The sequence below is a fragment of the Marmota marmota genome, unplaced genomic scaffold (assembly GCF_001458135.2).
Source record: "Marmota marmota marmota unplaced genomic scaffold, marMar, whole genome shotgun sequence".
NCBI classification, from domain to species: Eukaryota; Metazoa; Chordata; class Mammalia; order Rodentia; family Sciuridae; genus Marmota; species Marmota marmota.
In genome coordinates this window covers 21,762,380-21,788,041 of record NW_026000016.1, presented here as the reverse complement: position 1 = coordinate 21,788,041, position 25,662 = coordinate 21,762,380, and the positions used below count along the sequence as shown (strand labels likewise).

General features: G+C 39.3%; 1 protein-coding gene across 1 annotated transcript in view; it reads left to right on the top strand.

The window, feature by feature from the left end:
• Positions 1-10,362: 10,362 nt before the first annotated feature.
• Coq8a (coenzyme Q8A) overlaps positions 10,363-25,662 on the top strand; it is a 51,488-nt gene continuing 36,188 nt past the window's right edge. Inside the window, exons 1-2 of the mRNA XM_048809284.1 lie at positions 10,363-10,713; positions 14,560-14,632. The gene's annotated coding sequence lies outside the window, so the exon portion shown is untranslated. The remainder of the gene's footprint in view (positions 10,714-14,559; positions 14,633-25,662) is intronic.

The window sequence follows — 25,662 nt, the reverse complement described above, 5'->3', positions numbered from 1 at the left end:
TTATATATTTTATTTTGGTACTGGGGATTGAGCCCAGGGGTGCTTAACCACTGAGCCACATCCCCAGCCATTTCTTGTATTTTATTTAGAGACAAGGCCTCACTAAGTTGCTAAGGCTGGCTTTGAACTTGCAATCCTCCTGCCTCAGTCTCCCAAACTGCTGGGATTACAGGCATGCACCACCATGCCCATCATTACAATTGTTTTGATTACTGTATCTTTGTAATGTGTTTTGAAGTCAGAAAGTATGAGACTTTTTTTTAACCATTGTCTTATTTATTCAGGTTCCATATGAGTTTTAATATGATTTTTTTTCTATTTTAATAAGGGTTATATTAAATTTCTATTTAGATTGCTTTGAGTAGTATGAACTTTTAACAATATTAAGACCTCAAAACCATGAACACAGGATTTTTCATTTTCCATTTATTTGTGTCTTCTTTAAATCTTCCAGCAGTGTTTTGTGGTTTTCAGTGTAAAAGCTTTTTATCTCTTTTGATAGTTTATCCCTAAGTATTTTGTTCTTTTTGATATTATTACAAATTGTGATTGATTCCTTTCTTCTTCTTTTCCTTCCTTCCTGTATTTGGAATCTAATCTATCATTGAGCTACATCCTCAGGCCTTTTTATGTTTTATTTTGAGACAGGGTCTCACTAAGTTGCTTAGGGCCTCGCTAACTCACTGAGGCTGGCTTTGAACTTGTGATTCTCCTGCCCCAGCCTCCTGAGTCACTGGGATTACAGGCGTGCTCTATCTCCGGTTATTTTTCTTGATTTCCTTTTTATATAGTTCATCATTAGCCTATTTTGGTTTTGACTGAGATGATCTCTAGCCTTAGGACCCATACTACAAATCCTTGACCTGACTATGAGGCCCTCTTAATTTTTCCCTCCCTACCTCTCTGCTGTCTTCTGTTCCCATCTCAGGACCACATGAGGCTCACAGGTGTCTTGGGTTCTTCCCAGGCCTCCATGTGGCTATCTCTGCTCATGAACTCCTGTGCCATAGCAGGACAAAACTTCTGTGTGCCTGTGGTCCCTGGAATCTCAGGCAGGACAGGCAGATCTACCCCATTAGATGGCAGTCTGGAAAGAAAGAGAACTATAGGCCCTGTGCTCTTCCCACAGACCCAGTAGCTGTACTTCATTCTGTCGATTCCTTGCCCTCTCCTCTCTACCCCCAGAGATTGTTTTAAACATCTTATTCCTGGGGCTGGGGCTACAGCTCAGTGGTAAAGTGCTTGCCTAGTATGTAAAAGGCCCTGGGTTTAGTCACACACACACACACACACACACACACACACAACTCCCCCAAAACAAAACTTGGCCCTGATGGGGAAATCCTGGCTTAGCCGATTCTTACCCAATTCTTTTTTCTTAAATCTGAAGTCCAACTGTTTGTTTATTTTTGTGGGGTTTGGGATTGAACCCAAAGCCCCCCATGCTAGGCAAGTGTTCTGCTCCTGAGCTCCATCCTCAGCCCCCTAAAGTCCAGCTGTTTTAAACATAGAAGGAAAAACAAAACTGGAAGGCTTTTCCATTTCTGCTGGGAAGGCTACTCTTGGAGCAAAGGCCACCAGCCTCAGTTTGGTCTCATCAAGATATAAGGAGTCTGGGAACATGGTGGCTTTTCCTTCCTCAGTGACAGGTGGGTATTGACTCTTGGTGGTTTGGGGTAATTTCTCTGCCTGGGTTGTTCTTCCCTAGGCTCATCACTGCCAATGAACCCAGACTCAGGGTTAATTTTTAGCCCTTCTGCAGTGGTTCTCAAATGCAGTCCTGGGGCCCATGAGGCCAAGAAGTAGTAGTAGTAGTAGTAGTAGTAGTAATAATAATAATAATAATAATAATAATAATAATAATAATAAATTGCCTCCCATTCCTCTTCTGACCCAGTATACACTGGAACTTTCCAGAAGCCAGGCAATATATGATATCATAAGGAACTGAATATATGAGAACCTCGCTATCTTCTATTAAGCTATTCTATTAAATACATTGTAAAAAATTATAAATAAATGCTACTATTTTCATTAAAGCTTTTTTAATTTGCAAAAGGTAGATATTTTCATATAACTGCATTATTTGAGTTAAAATGTTTACTATTAATTTTTAAGGAATTGATAGATAATTTTTAAAAAATTTCAGTTGTATTTCTAAATAGGATAGAATTAACCTATAAAAGATCTTTGGGGGTTCTCAGTAATTTTTACAAGTATAAAGGAGTTTCTGAGGCCAAAATGTTTGAAGACTCTCCCAGGGAGGCTGCTGTTCTTCTGCCACTTCTTGGGGGTCTTCAAAGACTCTTCAGTTTTTCTTGAATTTCTCCTTTTGTTAGCGCCATGCCAGCACGGCCACAGGAGGGCAGCAGATTCTGCTGTGAGCCACCAGGGCTCCCTCAAGCATAAGGTGGTCACCAAATGGGCCTGCAGCATTCAGCCAACCAGTCTCTGGAATAGGAAAAGCAAAGATGACAAAGCAGGTTCTTGCTGTGTAGGAGGTTCAAGCCCCCATGTTCTTCCTCCCTGGTGACATCAGAGAGGACTGGCTTTTTTTTTTTTTTTTTTTTAATCTTGTAAAATTTTATTCATTTAGAAATGTATTCGTTCTTTTGGTCCAACTGTTTCTCACATCTTTTCTGGGCCTCAAACAATTCTATCAAAGGTTTCAGGAAATGATATTTGTTAATAAATTACAGGTGTTAAGAAGTTAATAGCAGAAAAATCCATTGTGATCCATCCACATCTTTCATAGATAATAGTAGTATTCCAGATAAAATGTTATTTAATTCATTACCTGAATGAAAGTAGTAAGTCCAATTATATATTATGCAGTCTTGATATCTAGGATAGCTAAAGAAAGGGCCTGTTGTAGGATATCCTTCAGAGTATGTCAGACATGAAGTTCTATCTGACTGCCTCTGAGCACCCTATTACCGCCATACTGGTCTTGCTTTGTTGGGACCCATAAAACAATCTTCCCCCCCAACAGGTGTATATTTTTTATTACTTCTGTCTAGAGCACTCTCTTTCCTCTCCCTACCCCAGATATATAATCTGCTCACCTCATTCTTGTTTTAAATAGCAGCTTCTCCCCTTTAAGCTTCCTTCTGGGTCCTTTGTTTTCCTCCATATCAATCATCTTTATATGACATAATAAATATTTATTTGCTTATTTATTATTTTCTTTTTCCCCATACAGTGTAAGTTCCATTACAACAGTCACGTTTTCTGTGTCTTCAGTGAAAGAACAGTGTTTACTACGTAGCACATCTCCAAATGTTTAATAAACAAAAGAATAATGGGGCTGGGGATGTGGCTCAAGCGGTAGCGCGCTCGCCTGGCATGCGTGCGGCCAGGGGTTCGATCCTCAGCACCACATACAAACAAAGATGTTGTGTCCGCCGAAAAATGAAAAATAAATATTAAAATTCTCAAAAAAAAAAAAAAAAAGAATAAATGTAACTATATTAACTGTTTACACGTGGGATGTTTGCTTTCTTGAGTGCAAACTAAATAGATCACGCAACAATCCAGAGTCATGCTTACTGAGCACTAAAAGTTTGGATATAGTAATGAACCTTTCTGGTACTCAACTCTTGGTTTCTTTCTTTTTATTATTATCATTTTTTAATATATGACAGCGGAATGCATAACAATTCTTATTACACATATCAAGCACAATTTTTCATATCTCTAGTTGTATACAAAGTATATTCACACAAGTTTGTGTCCTTCATTCCTGTACTTTGGATAATAATGATCATCACATTCCACCATTATTTCTAACCCCATGCTCTCTCCCACCTCAATGCCCTATCTAGAGTTTGTGTATTCCTCCCATGCTCCCGTTCCCTATCCCACTATGAATCAGCCTCCTTATATCAAAGAAAACATTCGGTATTTGTTTTTTGGGGATTGGCTAACTTCACTTAGCATTATCTTCTCTAACTCCATCCATTTGAGGACTGGCTTTTTGATCCAGGCCCAGGTCAGAACCTGACCACACCACAGAGGTTGATGTATTTGATGAATGCACTTGACTTCCATATTGTTCAGAGCTGAGCATAAGGGCCTGTTTTCTGGGTGTTCACCTTTAACTGGCAATGTTAGTCCTTGTTGTCATTGTCTGGGAAGAGCACCTCATACCATGTATTGTCAGTAGTATGCAGTTATCAGGCCATAAAGTGGGAAGGGGAGGGGGTAGCCAAGACTTTCCCCTGCCTTTCTATTCATGGATAAAGGTGGTGGTAAGGGCATATGTGAGGTTTTACCCAGAACTAGGACCTCATTTTTTATCAGAACAAGACATGAACATCTCTATCAATGGAAGACAAAGCCCTGGAGCCATTCAATGCACTTCCTGTTAGCCGGTGGTTCCCATGACTTTTTCCAACAACCCTGAAGCAACCTGGCATGAAAGAGCCAGTTCAAATGTTGTTTGGTAGAAAGGGAATGAAATCCAAAGTCACAAGACAAGGGTCCAAGTCCCAAGTCTCCTTAACTCCTGGTTTGGACTCCTTCCTCATTACTACAATGCTAAATCCCACATGTTTCCCCCTGCAGCTGTTCATCATCATATTCAGTCAGCCAGGAATATATAAAAATTCACCCATCTTTGCATGAGTGTAGCCTAGTGGCTAAGAGCAGGGCTTTGAAGGGAAAGGCAAAATTACATTCCTGTTTTCACCATGCCCCTAATGACCTGACTTCTTTCCACTAGGCCCTGCCCCTTAAAGGTTCTACCACTTCCCAGTAGAACCAAGCTCAGGAGGAACCTTTTAACACCTGGGCCCTTGGAGACAGTTAAAATCCAAACCATAGCACTTTGCTTGAACATCTGGAGACAGTTCAATCACCATGAACAACCATAAGAGCTAAGAGATATGGTTTATGAAGGTTTACCAAGTGCCAGGTACTATGATAAACATAGGCATGTACCATCTTACTCAATTCAATAACACTAAAAGAGTTACTTTGCTCCTTTTAAAAGTGAAGAAACAGGAGCTTAGAAGAACTAAGTAACTTTTCCAAGGCCTCATAACAAGAAAGTATCCAAATACAAAAATTCAGATTGGCCTGACTAGAATCTAGCCTATCCTACCCCTCACCCCACACATCTCCAACAGCCCAACGTATCACCTCTAATTTTTGGAAAGATCTTCCTTGTATTGTACTGAAATTCAATGCCAATTTCCTCCCTCCCAGATGTACACACATCAGCTTTAGGCCTAAGTGTCTTCTATTTGTTGTTGTTTCTAGATACTAAAAAATGAATACAGTTCTGTCTATTCCACTATTATTGTTGCATTTTTGGAAGTCACATTATCAAAACATAAGAACTAATATTTTTAGAGGTGAAAAAAGACAGGGTTTGAGGTTAGCAAATTTTAGATGGACAATAATAAAATCATTTTCCTGTAGGAATCTTGATTACAAAGCTGCTTTACTGCTTTAGTAGTGTAGCTGTAAAATCAAGCATCACTTGATTGCTTCTGGGTTTTGCTCACAAGTGCTAGTTTGGCATGTTCTCTCTCTTCTCTCTCTCATCAGAACCATCATTTTTATTTCCTTTATGATTCATTGTCTCATTGTTTAGTTAACAAAGCACAAAGCTTTGTTGTTGTTACCAAAACCAAAATCAAGTGCCGGAGCTATTCCTAACAGTTTTTTCTCTATACACTGTGCCAGCCCCTCCATTGTGATATGTTTATAACCAATAGTAGTTTGTAGAGATGAAAATTGTACTTTCTATTTAGGCAATTTCTTTTTTTTAATATTTACTTTTTAGCTATAGTTGGACATAACATCTTTATTTCACTTATTCATTTCTGTGCGGTGCTGAGGATCAAACTCAGGGTCTTGCACGTGCGAGGCGAGCGCTCTACCGCTGAGGATTTAGGCAATTTCTTTATTGCCAATTCTAATTCTGAAAATACCACCAAAGGAAATACACTTGAATTCTCTGTGGTTTGACCAATACAGCTCAGAATTATCAAATCTGCAATTGTGTTTTGGCACCCTCCTGGAGGAAATTATAGTAATTCCAGTTTATCTGTTTAGACTGGGTAATCATCTGAGAGGCCTCTGTGAAACTGATAAGCCTGCCCCCTAGATCAGCTTCAAATCTGTGCTGTCCAGTTTGGTAACTGTTAGCCACATATAGCTATTGAGTTCTTGAAACGAGGCTACTACAACTGGGGGATTAAATTATATTTGATTTTTAAAATTTTTTGATTTGTTTAATTAGTTATATATGTCAGTAGAATGCATTTATGCACTTTGATATATCATACATAAATGGGATATAATTTCATTTTTCTGAGTGCACATGTTGCAGAATCATATTGGTCATGTAGTCACATATATACATACAGTAATAACGTCTGTTTCATTCTACTATCTTTACTATCCCTATATGCCCTCCCTCCCATCACTTCCCTCTACCTAATCTAAGGTAACACTATTCTTCCCTAGTGTCCCCCCCCCCCCTTATTGTGAATTAGCATCCGCATATTAGAGAAAACATTTGGCCTTTGGTTTTGTGGGATTGGCTTATTTCCCTTAGCATGATATTTTCCAACTGCAACCATTTACTGGCAAATGCCATAATTTCGCTCTTCTATAAAGCTGAGTAATATTCCATTGAGTATATATGCCACATTTTATTTATCCATTCATCTAATGAGGGACACCTAGATTGATTCCGTAGTCTAGCTATTGTTAATTGAGCTGCTATAAACATTGATGTGGCTGTATCACTATAGTATGCTATTTTTAATTATATTTAAATAGTCACACATAGCTAATGAATACCATATGGAACAGTGTAGTTCTTCATCTCTACCTGAAATACAGTAAATGCATGAAGCAGAACAGAAACCTGCTTCTTCCACTGGATTCCAAACTCTGGAGTGGAGGTGATAACCAACCATTTAGACTTATCATAACTCAGTGTGCATTTTCACCCAGTAGTATACATGCATATCATTGGAGGACTTTGTCAAATGCCTTGTAAAACCAGGATACCCTGTATATGTGGCATTGCTCTGCTCTACCAGTCTAGCATTTTATTTTCAGAAAATAGTGGGGTTTTTTTCCTATTTGAAGAAGTAATATATGCCTACCATGGCAAAATAGAGGAAATTAACACTGACCATTTCTAGGTAATTACTATTAATATTTCAGCATAATTTTTGTATCTGTTTTTCTATGTTGAGAACATACATTCTCCATTACTTGCACACTGCTTTATTTTTTTATTCGAATTTTAAAATTTTTTATTTTTCTGCCAGGTGCGGTGGTGCATGCCTGTAATCCCAGTGGCTCCAGATGCTGAGACAGGAGAATTATGAGTTCAAAGCCAGCCTCAGCAAAAGGCGAGGCACTAATCAACTCAGTGAGACCCTGTCTTTAAATAAAATACAAAATAGGGCTGGGGATGTGGCTCAGTGGTTGAGTGCCCCTGAGTTCAATCCCAATTGAACCAAAAATTTGATACATATATCATGTATAAAATGTTGTTCTGAAATATATATACATTGTGGCAAGGCTAAATCATGTTAACCTATGTATTATTTCACATACTGATTTTTGTGGAGAAAACACTTAAAAACTATTCTCTCAGCAATTTTCAAGAATACAACTCATTGATATTAATTATTGTCATTATGCTGTACAATAGAGCTCATAGACTTATTTGTTCTAATTGGAGTTTTTTTTTTTTTTTTTTTTTTTTACCATTTGACCACCATCTTCTTAAAAGCACCACACCCACTGCAAGTCACTAGTAACCACCAGTTTGCTCTCTGCTTCTATGAATTCAACTTTTTTGGATTCTACATATAAGATCATGTGGTGTTTGTCTTTATGTGCCTGACTCATATGTCCTCCAGGTTCATCCGTGTTGTCACAAATGACAGCATTTCCTTTAATATTGAATGGTATTCCATTATGTATTATACCACATGTTCTTTATCCATTCATTCGTTGGTGGAATTTAGGTGATTTCATATTTTGGCTGTTGTGAATATTCCTGCAATAGACATGGGAGCAAATGTCTCTTCAACGTACTGATTTCATTTCATTTGAATATGTACCCAGTAGCTGGATTGTGGTAGCTCTGCATTTAATTTTTTGCTTTTTTTATTGATGATATTTTATCACATTATTAATTACTTTTCAAAAACAACTTCAAATACTATATAATAGGGCTGGGGCTGTAGCTCAGTGGTAGAGCACTTGCCTAGCACATGTGAGGCACCATGTTCAATCCTCAGCACCACATAAAAAAATAAAATTATTTTTTAAGGGGCTGGGGTTGTGGCTCGGTGGTAGAGCACTTGCCTAGCATGTGTGAGGCATTGGGTTCAATTCTCAGAACCGCATATAAATAAATTAAGATAATAAAGGCCCATCAACATCCAAAAATTTTAAAAAATATATTTTTTAAGAAAAGCAAAGGCCTTTCATCTTGTCAAAGATTATAGGACCTGAAAAAAATGAATACGTTTTTAAAAAAATACTGTATAATAATAGTTCACTGTAGCAATAATTAATAATTTGTGTAACTATCACCTTCTTCTATACTTTTAGGTTGCATCTGATTTTTTTTTGAATAAAGAATTAATTATAACTCTACATCATGTACAACCAGAGAATGAAAAGTTAAACTCCATTTATGTATGATGGGTCAAAATGCATTCTACTGTCACATATAACTATTTGGAACAAATACAAAAAAGAATTAATGAAAATCTTTTTGTGCAAAATAACTGTCCATAATTTGCATTATTTGCTTAGCATAAACTTCCTGAAGAATATGAAATTGTTAAAGTTAATCCTTTCACAGGAAAAGATGAAGTTAGTCCTCATTATCTCCCCTTCAGTTTACAACCAGATACTCCCTTATTGAGATAATTAGATCAAAATTGTCATCTCTTCCTCATTTTCTCTACTTCCAAAGATGTGGATTTGTTGTTTGGACAAGTATTTAGCAGAAATTTTATTTCAGTTTTAAAAGAGTGAGAATAAAATATCCACAGCCACAATTGCCTGGTACATAGTGAAGATGGATCTTGCTTGACATCCTACTCTGCAACTTAGATAAGTTTGTATGGCTGAGTTTGGCAGAAGAAATGATAGAAAAATAAATGACTCTATAGAATAAAACAAGGATTTGGAATTCTGGAGGTAATACAAAAAAGATGGATAAGGAGGAAAGATGAGAGAATAAAGAGAGAGGCTAGACCATTCCACGTGGAGAATCAGCCTACGAAAACCTTCACGAGACTGGATAAAGGAGGTCCAGGGTGACTCGTTTTGGAGTTGTTCCCCTGAAGGGGCTGACAAAAGCACTGGATAGGGACAGCCCAAGGCTAGTGAGATAGTCTGCACACTAAAGTCGGCAGATGCAAGGGCTCAGAGCCAGATTGGTCAGCAGTGTAAGCCTCTTTCCACCTTCCACTCAGGTCTCCCTCCGAGGACCGGCCAAACTTTTGAGGAGGACTTTAGACTCCCACTGAATGCGGAATAGAAGTTTGAAACAACTTTATCCACAAAGGCTCCAGATGATATCTGAGCCATTGGTAAAATAATACTACAGATAATATCATAAAATAAAAATTAAGAACTAAGTAGGTAGGTCAGGTTTGTGGTCCCTTAAAATGCAAAGGCCCAAAGAGATTAATGTACCTAAGGGACCTGGTGTAATGGCCAGGCTCTGCTCTGTTCTCAGGTTCTTTGGTTTCTTCTTCAATGTCCAGGGAGAGGAAACAGTGGTGCCATGGTAGAGGCAGGGTAGCTCCTCATTCCCTCCCTCCCCAGGCACTAGGCACTCCCAGTCCCTCAAAGGCTTAGTTTTCCCCTGAGCAACTTCCACAGGGGCCTTGGGGGCTTTTCAGTAATTACTTCTACCAATGGTCTGAGCTCAGGGGAATGTATGAAGAAGAAAGGAAGAGGTTTCTACCATCTCATAGACAGACAGATTTTCCCTAGTAAGGGGAAGCATGTAAGAAAAAAGCTTATCGATAAGTTTATCAGTTGTCCTAAAGATATATTATCTGATATCAGAAGGTTTTCTTTGTTCCTATCAAATATTTAGGCACCAGATCAGAAGAATGAATCCAAGGTAGAAAGACACAGGGACCAACAGGGCAGCCATATGGAAAAGTTTGTTTATCTGACCCACCGTTCTCTTCTTGTCCAGATAAGGACACATGTTTGTGTGTTGACTGATGAGGACAGGAGGAGGTTTCCTGAGTGCAAAATGCCAGGCAAACCCTGAGATAAAAAGTCATAAATAGACCCAGAGGCTGACCCAGAGCCAGGCTCAGTGTCCTTGGGCTGGTAGGACTTGTAGGCTAGGTCCCAAGAGGCTGGGAGAGGGGCTGGGGATGAGCGGCTGATGTGGAAATTTCCATGAGCTGCCCACCAGCTTTTGGGACACTCTGGACTCCATGTGGCTTGGGGAGAACCTGGGTTATGAAAGAGGTACAAGACGTGGTCCCAGCTCATGAGGAGCTAAGTCCCTGGAGAAAGGAGTCAGAGTGCTTGCCAAGAAAGCAAGTGAACAAACAGGTTTCAAAATCTTAAGCCAAAGTTGAAAATAAGGTCAAGGCATGGAACAGAGCCAGGAAAAGTCAATATCACCTTCCAATTATTAGAACCCTATTTTACCTCCTAAGGAGAATGTTGAAAATACTTCATATTAAGGTAAAAGATGATTTTATTTCTTTAAATACTAACAAATGGATCAAATATTAATGTTTAAAATGCTTTTATTAGTGTTTTATAGTTATACATGATAGTTGGGTTCATTTTGACATAATCATAAATGCATGGAATTTAATTTGCTCTATTTCAGTTCCCAGTGCCTCCTCTCTCCCTCTCCTCCTCCCTCCCTCCAACAATATATTAATTTTTAAAAGGAAAAAGTATTTACAATATATTATCACTTGCCAGAGCCTTAGATACTCTTATTAATTCGAGTTAAAATTACAAAATCATTTTTAACACAAAAACTAAAAAAAAAAAAAAAGAAAATTGTCAAAAGATGTCTAGAGCTATAGCTTGGTGGCAGAACAATTGTCTAACACGTGCAAGACCCTGAGTTCAATCCTCAGTGCTGAAAAAAAAATGGCATCAGTTCTTTGACTTGGCAATTTTTACCAAAAAGTTTTAAGTATACAATTTTGTAAAAGCAGAAGTCACAACCCTCCCAGGAATTGAAGGTGTGTGTTCTTCTCTAAGAGGATTCAGATATTGTGAATGTGTGAATGTGGGTGCATACACTTACATACAACATTTGAACCCACAGCACTCACCAAAATGCTGCCTTCTTTCTACAGTTTAGATATAGTTTGAGTGTGTTCCCTAGCATTTATATGTTGGGAGCTTGGTCTCTACTATGGCGGTGCTGAGAGCTAGTGGGACCTTTAAGAGGAGGGGCTTAATGGGAGACTCTTAGGTCACTGGGGAGCCATCCTCAGAAGATATTAAGGTAGCTCTCCTGGGACCCCTGAACTTTTGTAAGCCCAACCCCTTACTCCTCAGGCTTCCTGTTTCCATGTGATCATTTCCCACATGCACTTCTGCCACAATCCATCTGTCATTAGACCTTTACCAGAGAACAAACCAATGGGGCCCCAGGATCTCGGACTTTCAGCCTCCAAAACTGACAAATACAATTTCCAAGGCACTGGTTAGATTGTGCTTGTCAGCAAGAGAAAACACAAAGAGGCTTTATCGGTTCACATAACTAAACAGTTAAGTGTTAGGGGAGACTTCTTATATGTTTTAATCAGGGCTGCAGCTCCATTTCTTTCTCTGATTCTCTCTGCCTGTACTCCTTTGTGGGCTAGATTGCCATATGGCTGTGAACAGCAACTTGTGCTCCAATGAGTCTAGGGACAAAGAAGCTATTGCTTCCTGTAGCCACTGCACAGAAATACTGAGCTTCATTCTGATCAGACCATTGCATGTCCTGTGCTAACTGGCTCAGGCTCAAACAACTTTCTTCTTGGTAAGAGGTTGAAAATGGCTTACACCCTGGGTGGGGGGCACCCCCTGGAGCTACCACTCAAACTGATGGTACCTACACAATGGGAAGGAAGAAAGGAGATATTAAGACGTTCACAATGCCTACCATACCTTAGTTGCAGTTGTTTTAAAAAATTGGTGTATTTATTTATTTATTTAAGAAGTACTTTCTAAGTATCAGGTACTTTGGGAGACATAAAGACATGAAGTTTGCCAACTATTAGATAAAAAAAAGACAAGTTGACAACTGCCATACAGTGTTAGGTATAATGTGAAAAAGGCATGCAAATGCTAAAAGAAAGTCTATAAAAATAAAGACAGATTGCTTCTAGTTGAGGTGATCAGAGAGGCATCATATAAAAGGAACATTGGAATTAGCTCTCAAGGAATGAATTGGATTTCAATGATTGCAGGTGAGAAGGGAGGGCATTTGAGGCAAGGAAGTAACATCCCAGAGGCAGGAAACCAAGGGGAAGTTGGAAAGTTGGCACATACCTGTACTCCCAAGGAGTAGGGAAACTGAGGCAGGATGATCTCAAGATTAAGTCCATCCTTAGCAACTTAGACCCCTGTCTGAAAATGAAAATTAAAAAGAGCTGGGGATGCAGCTCAGTGGTAAAGTGCTCCTGGGTCAAACCTCAGTACCACAAAACAAGGGAGAATTGGACAAAGGTGGCATCCCTTAGCACAAGTTCTAGAAGTTGTTACTAGAATGAACTACGTCGGGTTGCAAGATAATGGAGTCTTTATTTTTCCCCATGAAAATTGACTTAGGCCCCCATTTGCCTGATTAGCAGAAAGCTCAGTCTGCTCCTTCATGGGGCTCCTGCACCTTCAATTTTTCCCAGATCCAAATTGTACACAAAGTACAGACTGGAATCAGTCTGACTTTCACTTGCAGCAGAGGCCATTGGTCCTTTCAGTCTACGGGCTGACACAAGTCCCCAGGTCTCTGTGGCTCCTCAGGGAGGATGATTCCACTTGCGTCTAGTGTGTTCCTCATCCGTGGTGGTTCAGAGCTCCGATCTGAGAACTCTACACTTCAGGTAAATTCCCCCAACCACTGAGTCACTAGGGACTCTGGGTAACAGGTAGTTTGGGGTATCCTGTGGATGTAGAACTCCTATCTTTTCCTGGGATCCACAGCACTAGGAGGCAGGGAGATCCCCTTCCCCAAACAATACCACAACCCGCCTTCCCTTCTGTGGACTTCCCCTTGCCACCCTTTCCTGGCTCCTCACACACACTTGAGGTTCTTGGGGTGAGGGCCTACCCCAAGTGCCTTACCATGACCAGGGGCTGTCAGATGCCTTTCTCATTGACTCAGAGAAAGAAAAGAAAACCCAAAGTTCAACACCAGAGTGACATTCTGCTCTTGAACTCGTAGGTTCATGCCTCTTAATCTTTTCCAGGATCGCTTACTTCACCCAAGGGAGCCAGCCCTCCTGCGTTCTTTTATTGCTAGTTCACATTGACGTTTAACCTCCTTGGATATTGGCAAAACTTGTGTCCTTGATCAGTCTTCACATATACATTGACCTCTTTTTTCCTTGCAGCTAGTCTGACCCTGCCTTGATGGCTTTTCTGCCCACAGAAGGCCCTGACTAAGCCCCACTGTTTTTCATACACATAGCACCTCTCTTCTAAACTGCCCTGCCCAACCTTGCTCTTGTAACCCTGGCTCTGAATATCTCACAAAAAAGTGGGCAAGAGAGGCTGGGATTGTGGCTCAGCAGTAGAGCGCCCCCCTAACATGGGTGGGACTCGGGTTCGATTGTCAGCACCACGTAAAAATAAAGGCATTGTGTTGTGTCCATTTACACCTAAAAAATAAATATTAAAAAAAAAAGTGGGCAAGAGATAGACACAGAATTGGGCTCAGCTTAAGGTTTCCAGCCTCTAGAATGTCTGCCGCTTTTCTAGCTTGTAAATTTTAGGCCCAAATCTGGAAATTACTTCAAAAATTATGTTAAAGCAAACAAAGCTCTTTTTAAAAAGTATCCCATGACTGTCTGAAGGAGAACAAAATGAAAAATGTATTCAACAACTAGGATGGCTTCCCCCACACCCTGCAGAATTGAAAGATGTGAGAATGAATCATAGGCTCTTTTCAATTCAATTGCTACTTCCTAATTCATGTCATATAATCAGTTATTTTCCCTTCACAAAATCCACATCGAGTCAGAACAGTTGCCTGTGGGGAGTGGATGGTGCTTGAAAAGAGGAACATAAAGGAACTTTTTAGAGGCATAAAATTTCTCTTTCCCCTTAACCCCCAAGCTGGGGATAGAACTCAAGGCCTCACGCATGCTGGGCAAGTACTCCACCACTGTGCTATACATCCCCAGAATGACTACAGACCAATTGGTGTTGGTTACATGATGTTTTCATTTGTAAAAATGTATGCATTGTAGACTGAAGATCTGTGCATTTTGCTGTAGGTAAATTTTATGTCAATGTAAACATAGAAAATTTAAACCAATGATTCTGACACATGTGGCTAATGTCCTTCTGCTACAGCATGTTGAAAGAAACTATTCTGAAAGAAAAAAGCAATAGACTCCTGAGATGGCAGACTCCCTCCATGCACAGGGTAAGTAAACAGGAAGAGAAACCACAGGTCTTGTTAATGGGCTCAGCTGGGATGTTTCCAGTTGTGGGAGCTGAGCCTCTTCTATAATGTGCTTAATCACTTCTAATTGTACAGTCAGCTAATTACAGTAATTAGTCTTGCCTTGGTTCAGCAGGGTTGGGAATTCCTTTACATCATTCTCTTAAGGATGGGGTTGGCACTTCCTCAAGTTTGGTTGTCTTCTTCAAATTGTGGCATGTGAACTCCTGGGGTCCCTGACATGATCTGTTGGCCTTGCATTTTCAGCACTGAGTGCTTGGGGATGGGTGACTAATCTTGGAGCCAGTGAGTCATATGTCTCAGGCCTGAGCACAGTGGGAGCACTTGGGCTCGATCCTGGCACCCCTCTCGGTTCACCAACCCAGCCCCACTTAGGTCCAAATTAATCACATTTTGAAAATAGGATTATTCACTACAGCACTGTTTGTAATAGCAAAAGAATAGAAACAGTCTGCCTGCCAGGAGACTGGTAAAGTAAATTAGGATTCATCTATATACTGCAACACTGAGAAAAAATGATGAGGATGCTTTTTTACACTGATTTGGAAAGAGCTTCAAGCTAGTATTGTTAAATGAAAAAAGAAGAATGGACCCATAATATGGCCATGGCTTTAAAAGGAGTGTAGGTTCATATTTGCTTGAACCTGTATAAGGACATTTTGAAAAAGATACTTAGCAGTTGTCATATTTGTATGGAAGGGTATGGGTGTGGGGGATTTGGGGCTGAGAAGTGGATAGGAGACAAATGAAATTCAGGGGAGATTTTACATTGCAAACCTTTTAAAAATAGATTTTTTAAAAATAATCAAGTGAATGCATTACCTAATGAAAGATTGAAATCAATTAATTAAAACGTTCAAAAGGTTTTTTTTTTTTTCTTTTTTAAGTAGGAAAAAGTGTTAAGGGAAGGGGGAGTTCCACGATCCCTCAATCTGGCATTGCCCAAACAGTGATTGTGAAGGTAGAATGGGAAATTCATCTATATTTAAAACAGTGATAGAAGCTGGGCATTTTGTTTGTTTATTTGGTTCGGGGGATGGAACCCATGGCCTCCTTTATGCCAGGTAAATTCTCTACCAAACCCTAGTCCTAGAATCTGTTTCGTGTGTGTGTGTGTGTGTGTGTGTGTGTGTGTGTGTTTGGTACTGGGAATTGAACCCAGGGACAATTTATCACTGAGCACCTCTCCAGCCCTTTTTATTTTTTTTATTTTGAGACAGGGTCTCACTCAATTGCTTAGGGAATTGTTAAGTTGCTATGACTCTGATCTTGAACTTGTAATCCTTCTGTCTCAAGCCTCCTGAGTCCCTGGGATTACAGGCGTGGGCCACCATGCCCAGCTTAGAATCTGTTTTAATTCCTACTTTGTTATACTACTTTATTTACTCAGCAAATAAAAGAGCTATTAAACAATTACCCTCTGATGACAGCCCCTGGGGTTTGGGCTGGGCACACCAGGCAGCCATGGACAGCAGGTGTCCAGGTCATGACTCCGTTACTCAGCATCTTCCTGCTTGGAAACAAATCCTCCTGTGCTGGTGGCTCTGCTCACTATGCAGTTGTAACTTGTTTTATTCTTAACTATGTGTTAAGCAATACCCCGAAGGGTCCAGGAATCAAAAGGAATACTGACATTGTTCACAACTAGGTAATGTGGTACATGAAAATTATAAATTATAAAAGTACCTCAGGAGTTTTCTCTAGATTTGAAAGTTGTGATCTTTCAACTTCTATGGAAAAATCAAGCTGTTCTACTTTAAATATAATCTGAAAGAGAAAATATTGCAAGCAGCACATAATAAATTGATTTACCAAGTATTATGCACTGAGATTATACTTTGACTTATTTAGAAATAAAAGAAGAAATTATTGAAGTAAACTAGTTGATTTTAGACACATATAATGCGAAAATCCTGCATTCCTTGTAACTATGTATTAGTAACACAAGGGTTATCTAAAGGCACTTGAAGCATGATAGCTAATGAATCAGATGAAGTTATGGAGAATATTGTTCCTTTTTAAATTTAACTTTTAAATTTCAACATATGTAAGTTATTTTCATGTGTATGCATGTTAATTTAGTAAAATATAGATAGTAATACAATGTCTTTCTGAATACATACATATATATATTATAATATGGGTTTACTTATTAAGGAAAAATAACTAAAATTATACAAAGTGTACTATGTTACAGGTACCATCTTAAGCACTTTGCAAAAAGTTACTTGTTTAATTCTCAACGGTCCTGTTAGACATAGGTATTACTGTTATAGAGACAGAAAACTGAGGAACAGAAAATTTAAGTTGGCCAGGGCCAGTTGGTAATTAGCAGAGCTGTGATTCTAACCCAGAGTGTATCACTCCATTTTCCATGTTCTTAACCATAGTGTTTATTGAGCACTGTTTGCCAGTGACTATTCTAGGCTCAGAGGATTTAGTCTTGAACCAAAGAAATAGTTTTTGCTCTCATTGGGAGAGACATGTGATAAACAAATAGATAATACGTTAGATAATGAAAAATAAACTAAATAAGGGAGTGGGGAGTTGTTTTAAGACCAGAATAAGGGACCAGATGGGCCCTGTTTCAGTAGGGTGATAAGGTGACATTTTGTGATGTACCTATACAAAGTGTGAGTGAGCCATGAGGACATCTGAGGGAAGAGCAAGTATACAGTCTTTGAGCTGCGACTCTTATTGACATGTTAGAACATTGCCAGGAGGATTTTCTTAGTGGAATAAAGTGGGAGAGGGAGGCAGCATTTGAAAAATAACACCTGGAAGACACCTGGATAAGGTCATGTTGTCTTATGGAGCAATGTAAAAATTTCGCCTTTTATTCTGAGTGAGATGAGAAGTCAGCACTGGGGTGTGAGTTTAGAAATGCCATGATCTGACTTTTGCTTTAAAACAAAGGATCACTGTAGGAAGATGTGTGGGAACAGACTACTTAGTTGACTATTGAAATAATTCAGATGGTAGATGATGTTGACATATCCTAGGGCAGTGGTGATGCTGACTCAGGAGGCATTTGAAGATGGATTGGAAGAAGTTGCCCACAGATTTGATGTGAGGTATGACAGAACAGAGGAGTCAAGGAGGATGCAAAGGTTTTGGTCTGAGTAATGGAAAAAATGACTGGTTCTTAGAGGGAAAAGCAGGAGAGTATAATGTCCCAGAGGCCAAGTCAAATAGCCGTATCAATAAAGAAAAGGGATAATGTCAGTGCAAATGGCAAATTCTTTGAAAAATTCTGTCCTCCACAAAAACAATGAGGAAACTAGCAAAAATGGTGAGAACATACTTTTCTTCAAAATTCTTCAAACTCACCACAGTCTTTGCAGCCGCGTGGAAAGAACTGATGGAAGAAAAATGGCTGAATCTCAGTAACAACAGTAAGCTTTGCAGTGTTTCAGCTTGCTCTAGTCTTGTTCCTCTCTCTTCAGATATGTGGTAGCCTTGGAAAATAAGTCTGCATTCCTGGTACCGCTTGGCTGCCACTGGAGGGAGCAGAATAGAGCTGAAAAATCTTTCTCATTCTCAGAAAATTGTCATTATTTTACCTGTGTGGTGGTTCCCTGGGAGATCTCTTACAAAGATGCCTCTATTTGACATGGCTTAAGCTCCTGCATTGTGAAAAACTGAGAAACTGATGTGACTCCATTTTTGAGAAACCATCTTCTACCTCAAGGCCTGTCCTAAGGAAGGGGGCATGACCCTTGTCCTGGGAAAAACCCACAGAGCACTTCTAAGCACATACCCACCCTGCTGAGTTGTTTGTCTGCAAATAACAGGAGAGATCTGTGGCGCCAGGTGTCCCTGACTCAGGCTAGGTGAAGACCCATAGCAACCCCCTAGCAACCACCAATCAGCATGAGACAGGGAAAATACCTGGGATGCCAGGTGACCCCCCAGTAGTTTATGGTGGTTGATAAACCTTGTAGTTTAGCACATACACCCCTCGTGGCCTAAACCAATCAGTTCAAAGGAATCCCCCTCTTGTACTAACCAATCACCCTTACCCAACTTGTTCCCGCCAGTGAATGTGCTAATCAATGTTAAGAGTTGTTTGATTTTCTCGCGGTATGGAATGATTTGCTGTGTGATGTTGTGACGCATAGAGTATCCCCCCAAAACCTATAAAATCTCACTGAACAAAGAACCGGGACTCACTCCCTGGGACCACTGCATTGGGAACAGTTGTGAATCTAGGCTGGAGCTTGCAATAAAGACTCTCGTGTGATTGCATCGGATTCGGCTCCTGGAGGTCTATTGGGGTCCCACGAATCTGGCATTAAAAAGCCTTTTTCCAAGGGAGAATTTATGGAAAAAAATATTACAGGTATGAGTTTTAACTCTGCAGCTGCCTGTGGTAGTGGAGAACAGTTGGGGTAAACAATAGACTAACCAAAGACCTTAAATGAATTGGTGGGAAATGAGATGTCCACATGTTCAGGAAAGACCTGAGGAGGCCCTAGGAGCTCACTTTTGAATGACCTCGAGATTCTTTTTTTTTTTTTTTTTTAAGGAAATGCATATGTTGTTTAGTTTGATTTAGTCATTTCACAATGTACACACATTTCAAAATATCATGCTTTTTACATGATAAATAGGCATATTTTTATTTATCAATTAAAATAGGTTAAGTTTAAATTTTTCCGAGAAGGAACATCTTCTAATCTGAAGGCACTAAGGGAAATAAAAGAAAGACAAATCACAAATATTAAGAAGACGTTTTCAAAATACGTAACTGACAAATGACCAGTATCAAAAGTTAGATACTGATAGAATTCAACTTCTATAGCCCAATAAAACAAGGCAATTGACCTAATTCAAAAGTAAAAGTCTTAGAAAAACTCTTCTCAGAAGATAAAACAAGAATTACCAATAATAGAGGGAAAACATTGATATTTATTAGTATTCAGGGGATATAGTTACTCCAGTGAGATGTCATTCATAACCACCTGCTTAGCAAAAAAAAAAAAAAAAAAAGTTGCAATCTGAAAATACCAGGTGTTTCTGAACTCATAACTAGATTCTTACAAAATGTGATTGAGGCTAGGAGTATATGAATGCACTTTGGAAAATTATTTGACAACATCAAGAATGGTTGAATGGTTTTACCCTCTGTGATCCAGAAAGTCACGTCTGATCTCGAGATTCTTTTCAAACTGAAAGTTAGCTTAAGGCAGAGCTGTCAACTGGCTGGCTGAGTGTTGAAGTCATGCCCCAAGGCACACACAGAGACTGAACTGGTTGATTTATTGGTTCCAGGCATTTAAGGAAATCTGTGTATCATTAGCTGAGTATTAGGGTGAGTACAGATTTCGGTGGCCACATACAACAAAACATACAGGCTTTACAATTTAATTTAGAAAAGTCATTAAACAAAGAAGAACTATAACAAGTAGCAACTATAGACCCTGGGAATGGAGAAGAATATGATTTCCATAGATGTCACATTATGTTATTTAATATGTCCAATTTTCAGCAAAAATTATAACATGTAAATATACCAAAAAGTGTGACATATACCCAAGGTAAAAAAAAATGAATTAATAGAGACATAAACAATGTTCCAGACATTGGACTCACTGGACAAAGACTTTAAATCAGCTGTTTTAAATATATTCAAAGAGCTAAATGAAGCTAAAGAAAATTAAAGTCTGAGAATAATGTCTCATAAACTGGGATTACTAATAAAAACATAGAAATTAATAAAAATAATTACAAATGTTCTGGAGTTGAAAAATACAGTTATCAAAATGAAAAATTCACTAGTGGGGCTCAACAGCACATTTGAGCAGGCTGTAGAAAAAAAATCAGCACAATTGAAAACAGGTCAATTATTAAAGAAACAGAGGGAAAAGAATGAAGAAAAATGAACAAGGCCTCAGAAGTCTGAGTACAATATACCTATAATGTGAATCCCAGAAGGAGAAAAAGGTATAAAAAGAATATCTGAAGAGGGCTTAGGGGTAGAAATACTTGCCCAGAATACATGAGACCCTGTGTTTGATCCCTAGCAGTCACACACACACACACACACACACACACACACACACAATTTATTTGAAGAAATAATGGCAGAGATCTTCCCAATTTTGATGAAAACATGAATCTTCTTGTTTAAGAAGTACATACCTCCAAATAAAGTAAACCCAGACAGCTCTACAACTAGACAACATCATAATCAAACTGTCAAAAGAGGAGGCTAGAAGGCTGTGACATGACATATTTAAAGTGAAGAAAAACAAAATGTCAACTAAGCATTCTATATCCAGAAGAACCATACTTCAGAAATGAAGGAGAAATTAAGAAATTAAGACATTCCCATATAAACAAAAGTTGAGAGAATTAATCACTAACATATCTTCCCTATAAGAAATAAAAGATGCCCTCAGGCTTAAATGAAACAGCAACTAAAATTCCATATGAAACAAAGGAGTTTGGTAAAGGAAACTTCATAGGTTGAATATAAAAGGCAGTATAAATATGTTTTCTTTATATTTTTTAACCTATCTCTTTTTAAAAATAACTACATAAACTGAGCACAGTGGTGCATACCCATAATCCTAGCAGCTCGAGTATTGAGGCAGGAGGATTTCAAGTTCAAAGCCAGCCTCAGCAATGGCAAGGCACAAGCAACTCAGTGAGACCCTGCCTGTAAATAAAATACAAAAAAGGGCTGGGGATGTGGTTCTGTGGTCCAGTGTCCCTGGGTTCAATCCCTGGTACCAATAAAAATAATAACTACATAAGACAATAATTATAAACTTATGGTGATGGGCAAACAATGAATAAAAATGAGTTTGTGTGACATTACAAAAGAGGGTAGAGAATGGAGCTATAGAAGAGTGAAGTTTTAATGTCTTATTGAAATTAAGTTAGTGTCAATCCAAACTATAATGCTATGTTAATTAATGAGAAAGAAGGAAGGAGTGATGAACTGTGATGGTCTCTGCTTCCTGGTGCGACGGCCTGAGCTGCTTTCTTCTGCCATGATGTTCTGCCTCACTTCTCTCACAGAGCAATGGAGTCAGCTGTCTGTGGACTGCCACCTCTGAAACCTTGTAAGAACCATACTGTATGTGCCGAGTCATGCCCATCTTCAGGGAGTGTACAGTCTTGTGGGGAAAATATGTGAAAGCAATGATTGTACTTTTGAATGCTGATGCCTGTATAATAGGGTGGCATACTTTATTTCCCATAGGAGATGGGAGCAATCAAGAAGACCTCACGGAATTCCCATTGTTCTGGTTCTGAAGCAATTATTTGACAAGGACACGGGAAACCATAAAGGAGAAGCTCAGCTAATAACAATATAAAGACACTTCTGATAAATAGTCAGAAACAGAATCAAGGGTGATTTAGGTTGCTTTAATCACTCTGTATGGATTTTTGAATTGTATTAATGATGATCACATTTGTGTTCCATTCAAAGGTTCATTTTATATTGATAAGTGCTTGCCAAGAATGTATAACATTAAAGTCAAAATAATGAAAGTACACAGATTATATATTCTACTTCTTTTTATATTTATTTATAATTGGCCATGCACTTTTATTTTTAATGTTTTATGAACTGCTTCAAGTATGTGAAATCTAAAAGATAAAACTCAGGTAAATAAATACTGCTTTTCTGATCAGGTGATCAATCCAAAGGAACAGATCAAAATCCATAATATTATTTTAAAAATGTTGGTGATAGTTTAAGACCTGAAAATTGACCATTTGACTTGGCAACATGAAAGTCACCAGTGAGCAGTTTTAGGGGGATGATAGAGGCAAAACCTGTTGTAGCTTTTCATTACTGTGACAAAATACTTGATATGATCAATTTCAGAGGAGGAAAGCTTTATTTTGGCTCATAGTTTTTGATGGTTTCAGTTCATGGTCAGTGGGCTCCCTTGCTAGCTCATGGAGACAGCAGGTGGCAAGGGAAATTGCTTACCTCATGGCAGCTGGGAAGGAGGGAGAGGGAGAGGAGAGGAAGAACGAGAAGGAAAAGGAGGAAGTGGCTAGGGTCCAGGTATATCCTTCACGGACACACTCAGATGACCTAACTTCCTCCTGCTAGGTCTTACCTCTTGAAAGTACCACCACCTGCCAATAGTGCTACAGGTTGGGGACCAAGCCCTCAACATGTGGGCCTTTGGGGGACATTTTAGATCCAAACAATAGCAGCCTGGCTAGATTTTGAAAGGATCAGAGAAAAGGAAGCGGAGACAATGAATATAGATAATTCTTCCAGGAGTTTGTTAAAAACGGCAGTAGAGAAATGCAGGTGAGTGAAGAGTAAGAGAGATTTCAAGACACTTGTGTGTTGATGAAAATGTTTTACCAGAGTGGGAAAAACTAAGGGCCTCCTCTGTCTTTTTAGTAAGGAAGAAATTTGGGGATTAGAAGGAAATGTTTAAGAGTATCAAGTTCCTTACCAAAATGTCCTAAGCATAGACATTGTTGTTTATTGTGAGAATATGTATGTATATATGCATATGCACATTTTAGTGTGTTTATTGAATAATACTGTACTAATATATTATGCCGGTTAGGACAGCTATACAAAAATATAAAATTTTAGAAGTTTTAAGATAAATATGAAAAAAATATTAAGATGACATCAGCTGGACTAGGTACAGCTGGATTAGGTACCCTTAATCCCAGAACCTCAGGAGGCTGAGGCAGAAGAACTGCAAGTTCAAAGCCAGTCTGGGCAACTTAGCAAGACCCTGTCTCAAAATAAAAAACAAGGGGTTGGGTCATGGCTTAGTGGTAGAGTGCTTGCCTGGCATGTGTGAGGCCCTGGATTCGATCCTCAGCACCACATATAAATAAAATAAAAAGATCCATTACAACTAAAAAGATATTTAAAAAAACAAACAACAAAAAATAAAGGTTAAATTTCTAAAAATAAAATTTAAAAAAGGGCTGGGGGTGTAGGCAGTGGTATAGTGCCACTGGGTTTAATCCCTAGTACTTAAAAAGAAAAGGCATATGATCATTAACTAATAGCTTAAGGCATGACAGATGCTCAGATGAGGTATCTAGTGAATGAAATCCATGCTTCAAATGTTTTCTTGCTATTTTTGAGTTTTGTGGCTGTCTTATTAGCTACAGTTAGATCCATCCTTGTTCCTACCTTGCAGAGAGGCTGACAAAGAAGAGTAGTAAAGACTGTTATTATTTTATTGTTCACCTTACCTGTTAGTGTTATCTTCAGTCTGGACTTTCTTTGCACATATCTTTTTTTTTTTTTTTTTTTTTTAAAGAGAGAGAGAGAGAGAGAGAATTTTTTTTTTTAATATTTATTTTTTAGTTCTCGGGGGACACAACATCTTTGTATGTGGTGCTGAGGATCGAACCCGGGCCGCACGCATGCCAAGCGAGCGCGCTACCGCTTGAGCCACATCCCCAGCCCCATGCACATATCTTTTTAAAAAACATTTTTATTATGTGGAATTACAAACATATGTGATCTATATTATATTATGTTCATTAAATCCCATGTACCCATCATTCTCCTTCCATAATTATCAACTCCTCCCATTCATGACTCAGTCCTTTAATATTCTAAAGCTAAGTCCATACATCATATTATTTTATCTGAAATAATTTGGTATCTCTCAAATGCAAGAGATAAAAAACCCGAACTACAATATCACTATACCATTTGAAAAGAAAGAGAATTTGCAGGAAACCGTAACTTGCAGGATTGGGGAATGCTTTGCCAAAATAAAAAAAAAAAATTAGGGCAGGAAAAAGAAATGTGATTTACCATAATAGAGCAGAAGTCATTATTTCTCAAGGAGTAGGTATTAACCTGACAAAGATGCGTTCTTTTCAAAGACTAACTGGGACAACCAACAATAAAAAATTAAAAAAAAAAAAAAGACTAACTGGGGAGCATTTCTCTAGTAAACTAGACTGGTCGTCTTGAAAATAAAACTTATATTTGTGGTGGTGGGTCATGCTTGTTTTCAGATACTTCGGAGAGAAATTGGCTCTAGCATTGCTGGTAGAATGCGACTGAATTGGGACGGAAGCAGCCAAGTAGTTCTTTTCTCCTCATTTGAAGAACCAAAGCATCACATTTTCCCCCTATTTCCACCAACAGAAGCAGAGTTGTTGAAAATCACAACCTGTTTCTATTGAAGCCTGAGGGGGTAGAGTTGGTAAGATACAGGGGTGGATGAATCCTAGTGTGGGGGGTCACTAGACTGGGAAGACTTGGAAGGCCACAGGCAGTATAAAGAACAATTAGTGTAGTAGGGAGCAGTGAGCATCCTGGGAAGGCCTTGAGGCTTGGTCTTTTTCTCCTGTGTAGTGAAAGGGAGCCAAGGTATGGACCTTGGTTCAAACGTATCTTCTCTGTGTTCTTCATGTGGCAGCTCTGATGTGCCACCCACTGACTGAAGGGGCCGAAGGCGCTCTCCTCCGGGCTTAGCTCCTTCCACCTGTTGGCCTGTCCCCAGCTGTCAGGAGAGCTGCGCCTCTAGTCATCCACAGGAGACCAGGTGCCTCAGCTCTAAATTCCGTCACTCCTCGGGCGCCCCAACCCAGCAAAGGTTGTTTTGAGAATAGTGCTCACACAAAGTAAACACAATTAGCCTAAGAAGAAAGCTGGATAAAGTAGGAGGGCCAGGACACTAGAGGTGGAAGTGCGTTCTGCTTTGGCTGCCGCGCTTTCCCCTTCCCAGAGTGCTTTTTATGGAAATTGGTAAGAGGCCCTCTCCATACAAAGATGGGAAAAGGTGCAAAGCTCGCCCGTTCCTCAAAGCGCACCATGCCCCTAGCAGTCGCCTGCTGTGCCTCTCGCTTACTCTCCCAGGCCCTTTCTGAGCCCCAGCTAGCATTCGTCGGGACGTGACGTGCACGTGGCCAGTCAGTGCGGATGCGCCTGAAAAGGCCTGGACTCAGGACGCAAGCGCGCGGGCCACAAACGCCGCTTTTCTAACTGGGGGAAAGGGCAGCGGGGCTGGGGGGGGGGG